General features: G+C 36.1%; 1 long non-coding RNA gene across 1 annotated transcript; it reads right to left on the bottom strand.

Moving 5' to 3' along the window:
• Positions 1-1,043: 1,043 nt before the first annotated feature.
• LOC128549467 (uncharacterized) lies at positions 1,044-9,366 on the bottom strand. The gene is made up of 3 exons (XR_008367701.1): positions 8,725-9,366; positions 2,083-2,167; positions 1,044-1,985 (listed from the first exon to the last, which is right to left on the bottom strand). It is a non-coding gene; the product is annotated as an uncharacterized LOC128549467 (long non-coding RNA).
• Between the last annotated feature and the right edge of the window lie 52 nt (positions 9,367-9,418).

Consider the following 9,418-nt stretch of genomic DNA (forward strand, 5'->3'; position numbering starts at 1 on the left):
CTTTTAAGGTGAAGAAGGTGTACCTGATATGTGCAGGATTTTCAAAAACAAATTGCGTCCTTGATAACATACGTAATTAACAGCAAAAGTTGATCTTCACCCGATGTACAATTATTGAAAAGGTCAAATGCACACTTTTTATGCAAATGACGTCGAAGATAAAGTTAGATATATTCTGAAAATAATAAAAAATTCGGTACCCCTAAAAATGTACAAATCTTGTTTGAAATAAAAGTATTGCTACTATTTTCTTGACCTCAATTTAAAGTACACTTACGTTTGTATTTAAGTAGAATATTTAAAGGTTAAAAATAATTCTACATTAACATTTTAAACAAAGGAAAATATTTACTTTGACTACAAGAATCCCAAGGTCTGTGAGTATTTGTTTTGTTTTTTTGGATAGAGAATGTTTCATAATGGTAAGTAAAATATGATCGTGTTTTTCTTTCTGTAATAGCATAATTCCTTGCAGGAATATTTATCAATTAGAGAATGTTGGTGTTTGTTTTGTTCCGGATGCGTCAGCAGTTCGTATTATTAGATGCCGTAACAGCGCCACCACTACTGTATAGCGCCATCACTAGAGTTATAGCGCCACCACTTTTTAAAATCCTGGTATATTACTTCTAACCCGAGATTCTATTATTCATGGTGTGTGCGTATATAATCATTTATCATTTCTACACCATTTGCATGCGCAGGTATGCTCTTACAGTGTGTCTATTCATCGGAATGGTATCCGAATACTGGCCGATATGAAAATGTGCCACTGTCAGATTCGGGAGAAAAGCTCCTGACACCACAATTTGCATATTATTTTAATGAAATCACAGCCAACCTGTAGTAAAAGTGTTCTTACACGGAACTACATTCTCCGATTTTCGAAGAAAGTTCTATCAATGAAAATATAAGATAAAATATAAATTTTACTCACGTGTTTACAAGTAGAAACGGGCGATAGCTGCACCACGGAAATGTCGATAGCTCTTTTCCTTATCACCACAATTTGGTGGTGGCGCTAGCGTTTAGTAGCCGTGTGTTATGAAGTTTTATTTAAATAGCCCAAACTACTTCCTAGATATGTTTCCGGACGGACGGATTAGTGTGAACTTTGTCAAATTATATAAAGTTTCTTCATGAACTCTTTCAGTAAATATTTTCAAAAATAGTTCTGACAATGTCTTTTTGGTGTTTTTTGACCAAAATGTGCTTATTTTTTATTTTTGCTTTTCTGAGGTTTCATGTTGTCTATGAATATCGATGTACTGTTTTGGTAGGCAGACGATTATTACCTTGCATAAACCTTTCAGTTAATATTTCATAGGGTTTCTGGCCTTACATTACCATTTTCCCAATCCCTGTACCTAAATAAAACTGAAGTATGACCATAACTTTACGAATAAACGCAATTTTCTAAAACTAACATTAATTCCTTACATAACTTAATGTTTTGTAGTGTGTGTCATGTACAAACATTGTTTTGTTCTGGTTGTTAACTGTTTAGTGTTAAGTATTAAGTGCTGTAACATTTCATGTGTGATGAAATGGTTGTAAAATAAGTTATATGATACAGTTAAAACTCTGATTTATCTTATATGTTATAGTATGTTACAGTATAGTTATGTTCTCCCAGTAAAAAAACAAAAATAATGCTCAAAATAGCTATCATAGCACCATTCACACTTGAAATTCACTAAAAATTTCATCCCGAAAACAGCCCCGTGCCCCGCCCCACAACTGCGACATCCAATTAGCTCAAAGAAAATCTCACCCAGAGCAGGCCCTGCAGTTACATATATGTATCCTGTGTCAGGAAACTCGTTCTGTCTTCAAGTTCATTATACAGATCCAATGCCTGGCCAGAATTGTAACCACTGGGCATGAAGAATTTATCACTCCGAGTGAGGCTCGAACCCACATCAATGAGGAGCAAATTAAGTGATTTGAAGTCAACGACCTTAACCACTTGGTCACGGAGGCCCCTGAAATAATGTTCAGTTATGAAATAGTGCATGTGGGTTCGAGATGAATTCATACATCAAGAATGCATTTTGTTCAAATTGACACAATAGGACCTACCTGGGAATTAAATGATGTTCTATCAATGCATGCTCATTTTTTGTCCAGAGTTCAGACAGCCATTTTCTTGCCCTACCTTCTTTATCTGAAATATCCAAAGTTTATGATTAAGCTGCAAAATGAATAAATTATAATTATGTTTTCTAGTACAGTCTGGTTACTCTCCTAGAGACCAAAAGCAAAACCAATGGAAAATAATGTGGATAAAACCTCCTACGTACTGCTTGTGGCAATGTGACTGAATGCCAACCCAGAGGTCTATGATTCAAAAGTCGCCAGTTGTGGTGAATGAATGCGGATCTCGAACTAAAATATGGCAAGCATGAATTTTTGATATCCTGAAATTGCGGTAGCTCTGCCAATCATTTTTCTTGCTTCACCCAGAAAAATTGATAAAGCAGAGGCGTAGGGAGGATTTGAGCACTTGACAGTGGAGGGGTGATACTGGGTGAGGTATTCCGTAAAATTCACGGTAGAAGAGGTAATTGGCGCAATCTGGCGACTTTTATGGCTGAACATACTCGCTTTTTTCTTGAGTTTTCTCCCCTATAAATTACATATACTGTGTTTAAACAGTGGCAAGATGTTAGATACGGACAATGTCTTGCCAGGGTAGAACCTGGTGTAAGCGATATGACAAGATTCTGTGTATAAATATCAGCCTCAGATGCACTTTATGATAAATAAAAGACCGATGTATTCATTTTCAATTATATTTTCTGGCTTTTTTGAAAAATTACGAGTTCATTTTTCCACTCCTTGAAATATTGGGGCGGCGACTGCCGTCTCTGCCATCCTAGCTCCAACGCCCTTGTAAAAAGTGTAACTTTATTTTGTAGGGATAACGGGCTAGGGTACAAACCAATCCCTCAGGATTCTGCAGATGTTATAACACGAAAAATGATATTTATGCTCATTTATGTTATATGACAATGTCATTAAATATCTTAATTTTTGTCGTATTTTTATGTATTTGTAAAATGTCATTGAATATGTTTTGCGTAAAAATAGGCGTTTAATAATCAAATAAAACGGTTTCAAACAGTTTCAGAAAAGAACATGCGCTGACGCTATTCTAGCATAAAACGAGTAAAAACCAAGTAACACACCCTTTTCTCCCCCGAAAAGTGACAATAACAGCAGTTATATGCTAGAATGTCATGTATGAAATTACTTAACTGGTTGGAGCAGACACTACTGGTCAATTCATTTGATTGTGTGAATGTTTAGCTATATCTATATTCATGTTCAAACACACATCAGACCATGTGACTATAACCAAGGTGGTATGCACCCGAACCCAACTAAAACCTCCACACGCCACTATATACAGAAACCCACATACTGGATCCGCCCCTGCTGGTCACTGGTCTGAGCACAGGAGCCTGAAATTCTATCCAAAAATCACGAAAAGTCTGTATATGAAAAAAGACCCCACTTCTATATAATAAAAAACTACAGGAATGAAACGCATTCACTCCCCACCCACCACGAGAAAACAGGAAAATTTCAAAGTAAGCAGTGCGAGTGTTCTCGGGTGGCGTAATTATCGACGGTGCCTATACCACGTGACTTTTATGGCTATGTGTGGGTATAAAAAACATAAACAGCCGTCGATTCAAGGAACATTTTTCATGATAACTTTCTTAATCCTGCACCAATTTTATTCAAATAAAGACGAGGGCCCGGCCATAAGAAAGATACAATCACGGCCCATCAGTTTGAGAAGAATAAATTCGTATTTTTGTCGAAAAGTGCAACCGCACATTTTTCAGTCAGATTGCCGACGTGCTATGTGTGGGTGCATTCTGTTAAAATCGTTTATAAAACTCTTAAAAATGCGTTCAGCGACAGGGCAAATGGAACCGAGAATGTAATTTTACCTTGTTTGACAGTTGCAAAATGATCGTTAAGAAATATAGCGTATTCCTCTCGTTTTTTAAATAAATAAAAACATGCTATGTGTGGGTGCCGCTAAATTTATGCTATGTGTGGGAGTAAACTCATAAAAATGATACCGTTGCTTGAGATACTTGCACTTAGTGAGTTTTAACTTACTCGTGTTACGTTCATAGAAATGAGTATCCATCTAGCATAACTGATCTTTTTTATTTTTTTTAGAAAGTCGCTGTGTTATAGAGAATAGCGCGTCAGATTCATTGTTGTTATTGATTACGAGCGCGTGTTATCAAACATAATTATTTAAACGTTAAAACTCGGAAATATGTTTGAAGTAAAATTTATGAAAAAGTTATTTCCAATCTCCTTCAGTTGTATGAAAGTGTTGTGTTTTTTTTTTTATCTTGATGCATAAACAACGTTTTTCATAAACACGCAATTGAATCAGTGTCCCTAAGGTAGTTTTAAAGGGCAGTATGTGTGACAATATAGTGTAGAGCACATACCGTAGCCTTTGATGCTGCTCCATTGTAACTTCCACTGCTCACCTAGTTCGTGGTTAGTTGCAGCTAAAATGGTATTTATTGTAGCTTTGCGCTATACGTTTGAAACAACACAAATTACTACTATTACAGGGTTGTAGTTCAAACCACTTTTCAAGCATAAAGAAAGGGCTTCAATCCCTCCAACGAAAGTAAAGTACCTGCGATAATGCATGTAAAAAACTGCTATTAAATTCATACCACACACATAACGCATGGAGTCATTTCATCAGAGTCGTTATTCATACTTAGATCACTGTACGTCAGTATTGCGTCTTAACTGTTCACACGAAAATATAAACACATAGTTAAGAAATGATATTTTGACAAAAGTTTATATACAGAAACAGTAAAAAGGTAAGACAATACGGTGAACTCTTCCGTGCCAAACAACAAAGTGAATCATATTGCATGGAGAGTTTACTTGCCTGATTACCCATTTTACTATTGAAAATATTTTGTATATAAACAATGTTCAAAATATCGTCTGTGAATATAACTAATATTAGGATTGACATGTATGTTGTGATGCAGTAAGTTTGTTTGTTTATTCGTTTGATTCAACGCCCTGTTTCAACAGTCGGAGTCATATGAAGTTTTTGAAGTTTGAAGTTTATTCAAATATATTCCACTGGGCTATAAGCCCACGGTGGCACACATATACATAATATAAACGAACAGTGGTGATATACAATATATATGGGAAAGTAAGACAAACATAATTTTCACAAATATATAAAAACGTTACGAAACAGAAAGTTGTATACCAAAAAACAAATCTATGACATCATATAGAGAAATGCATAAAACACTGGCCGTATATGTTTGATATCCCAAATTGATCAGTTAGATCTATCAATTTAATGAATTCCATATACATAATTATTTACAACTTAAATATAATTATAATATGACATATGAGGCGGCAGTTCACCTAACCATCGTTCCTGGGAAGTACCAGTATACTAGACTCCCATCCTCCGTAAGCAACTGCATACTTTCTCACATAAAGAGACATAGTGGGTAGCTGGGGCTCGAACCTACGGTCCTCTATCAATGAGAGGTTACAGTGGTTTGAAGTCAGCGACCTTAACCACTCGGCCACGGAGGCAGGTCACAGTAGATAAGTATAATGGAGTGTCCTTTATCACTAACAAAGTAGAAGACAATCAAAATACTGGTAAAATTATGTCTGTTAGATCATTTTAAGAGAAGTTCCTTGGACAGTTCACCCCCTTCATAACAAACAATTTTATTCTTAATTTGTTTGATAATTTCTTTGGAGCCTTATTTTCTGCAATGGTCTTGTTAGAATGAATGTAGGCGCTTACAAAACCAACACAAAAAAGCAAAAGCTATGATAGATATTATCTCACAACAGACCTGTGACGAACTCTTCTAAAATCACAAACTGAAATTTTAATTATCAAGAAATGTAATTGATTGAGTGTTTCTTTAAAATTATTTGGCTGTACTTTTAGCGATAGGCACGCTACAGATTGGTTTTGTAAGCGCCTAAATTCATTCCAACAAGACTGCGCCCTCGTGATATAATTCCTTTGCATCTGAATTCCAAACAATGATTTATTCAGCGACAAATCACTGGATGAGATATATTATTTCTTAAATAGACTAGCGGCTCTGATGAAATGACTCCATGTGTTATGTGTGTGGTATGAATTTAATAGCAGTTTTTTACATGCACTACCGCAGGTACTTTACTTTCGTTCGAGGGATTGAAGCCCTTTCTTTATGCTTAAAAAGTGGTTTGAACTACAACCCTGAAGTAGTAGTAATTTGTGTTGTTTCAAACGTATAGCGCAAAGCTACAATAAATGCCATTTTAGCTGCAACTAACCACGAACTAGGTGAACAGTGGAATTTACAATGGAGCAGCATCCAAGGCTACGATCTATGCTCTACACTATATGTCACACATACTGCCCTTTAAAACTACCTTAGGGACACTGATTCAATTGTGTGTTTATGAAAAACGTTGTTATGCATCAAGATAAAAAAAAACACACTTCAACACAACTGAAGGAGATTGGAAATAACTTTTTCATAAATTTTACTTCAAACATATATCAGAGTTATAACGTTATTCTAGCATAAAACTGCTGTTATTGTCACTTTTCGGGGGTGTTTTAACAGGAGAGAAAATGTGTGTTAACAGAGAGATTCTCGCGCTCACGTGCTGTTATAACACCTTTATATATATATATATGCACGTTCCATGGCAGAGCATAACGCATTACCTGATTACAGCCCAAAACGGATAATTCAAAATGAATGACGTCAACGTGACAAAACAACGTAGACTTTACCGCGCATTTCATGGAAATTCAATGACATTGAGGAACAATATATTCATTTCCCGTTTTAACGCGTTTTATTCTAGAATAGCGTTAGCGCATATTCTTTTCGTGTTATAACATCTTTAGAATCCCTTGAGAATCGTTGGTACCCTCGCCGTAACGGGCTCGGTACCAACCAATCCTCGAGATTCTGCAGATGTTATAACACGAAAAAATATGCGTTATCCCTACAAAGATGTTTGATAACACGCGCTCGTAATCAATAACAATAATGAATCTGACGCGCTATTCTCTATAACACAGCGACTTTCTAAATAAATATAAAACAGATCAGTTATGCTAGATGGATACTCATTTCTTCTATGAACGTAACACGAGTAAGTTAAAACTCACTAAGTGCAAGTATCTCAAGCAACGGTATCATTTTTATGAGTTTACTCCCACACATAGCATAAATTTAGCGGCACCCACACATAGCATGTTTTTATTTATTTAAAAAACGAGAGGAATACGCTATATTTCTTAACGATCATTTTGCAACTGTCAAACAAGGTAAAATTACATTCTCGGTTCCATTTGCCCTGTCGCTGAACGCATTTTTAAGAGTTTTATAAACGATATTAACAGAATGCACCCACACATAGCACGTCGGCAATCTGACAAAAAAATGCCCGGTTGCACTTTTCGACAAAAATACGAATTTATTCTTTTCAAACTGATGGGCCGTGATTGTATCTTTCTTATGGCCGGGCCCTCGTCTTCATTTGAATAAAAGTGGTGCAGGATTAAGAAAGTTATCATGAAAAATGTTACCTGAATCGACGACTGTTTATGTTTTTTATACCCACACATAGCCATAAAAGTCACGTGGTATAGGCACCGTGTAAAGGCAACTAAAATATATGCGTGACTGTGCTTACTGGTCGCTTCACCGTATTAACTAACACGAAATCAACGATTTCAACAACATTTCGTTCATCGTCCAAACCATTGCGTGACGTCACACCTTCATGTATAGTTCTGCGCCGGAGAGAATACAAAATAATTTCAAGAACCAGGTAAAAAATATCTGTATATGTCATGTTTTATTATTAGTATTTCTTTCAATAAATATTATATCTTTGAATTTCTTTAACCATTAAATAATAAAAGAATTAGGCATATCATGTTGGAAAAAACCCATTATGGGAACTAACTCTAGCATTGACAAAAGAGTGGAAGTAACTCAACCATTGACGGAAGCAGCGCATAACAGAAAAAAAGAATATCATCCTGCTCAGCTACGCTTGGTGATACGGAATGAGTTTTCTGATATCAAATATTAATTGTGTTGTAAATGACAAATGACATTGTTTACACGATGCTGTTCTGTTCTGTTCTGAATTGTGTACGGATCGGACCGGATATTGGCATTTACACAAAAGCATTATTAACTCCGGTGCAGAAATATAATGAAGGTGTGACGTCACGCAATGGTTTGGACGATGAACGAAATGTTGTTGAAATCGTTGATTTCGTGTTAGTTAATACGGTGAAGCGACCAGTAAGCACAGTCACGCATATATTTTAGTTGCCTTTAGATAATTACGCCACCCGAGAACACTCGCACTGCTTACTTTGAAATTTTCTTGTTTTCTCGTGGTGGGTGGGGAGTGAATGTGTTTCATTCCTGTAGTTTTTTATTATATAGAAGTGGGGTCTTTTTTCATATACAGACTTTTCGTGATTTTTGGATAGAATTTCAGGCTCCTGTGGTCTGGGTGGGTGGAGACAGATTAATTTTTAACCCCGATCATAACGCAAGCAATGAAAAAAAAATGATGCAATATAGATCTATATAATGCAATCCAATATTAAAACAAGTAGCTGTAGACGAAACATACCTCAAGAATGTTAAATGTCCTGCGTTGAAACTGAATAAATCCGCATGTAGATCTATCTACATTTTGTGTAACGCTATGTAGATAAACACCACTATCTCCGACCTGTTGTCAACGAGTCTTTGATTGGTCGTTATTGCGTCACCAATAATTTCACAGCACAGTATTTGAAGATGCTTTACAAAATCACGTATCAGTTGGGCTACTGCCATTTTCAGAAAAGCTCACCGAATGGGCGTTTACATCAAACGCAGGTAGTTAATGACGTAACTGTCACTCTGGTTATCGCGTGTAGTTTGCTCCGCCAAGAAGTGTATTTCTATAATTATATTGATCGCAGTAGTTTAAATGTCGAAAAAAATGATGTAAAGGGTTAGGTACAAAAGTAAATTAGGCCCTACATCTACGGGACTTTATTTCAAGATAATCCTGCATAATACATACACAGAGCTCTACATGTGTATGACACGTCCGCAGCATTAGTCTGACTCCCTGGCTGCATGGTTAATTTTTTATATAAATAAGAAAATCTTAAGCCTCTAAAATAGCACTAAGCACATATTATCTGATGTCTGAACCATACATCGGAGCCAGGGGCAATTAGAAATGTCAATGTAGAAACAACCTACAGGAGTTACTTCCCTCTTTATGCTGTTCGCTTTCAAAGCCTATTGCAATTAGAGAAACTGTTAGGAAA

Source organism: Mercenaria mercenaria, chromosome 16, assembly GCF_021730395.1.
Source record: "Mercenaria mercenaria strain notata chromosome 16, MADL_Memer_1, whole genome shotgun sequence".
NCBI lineage: Eukaryota > Metazoa > Mollusca > Bivalvia > Venerida > Veneridae > Mercenaria > Mercenaria mercenaria.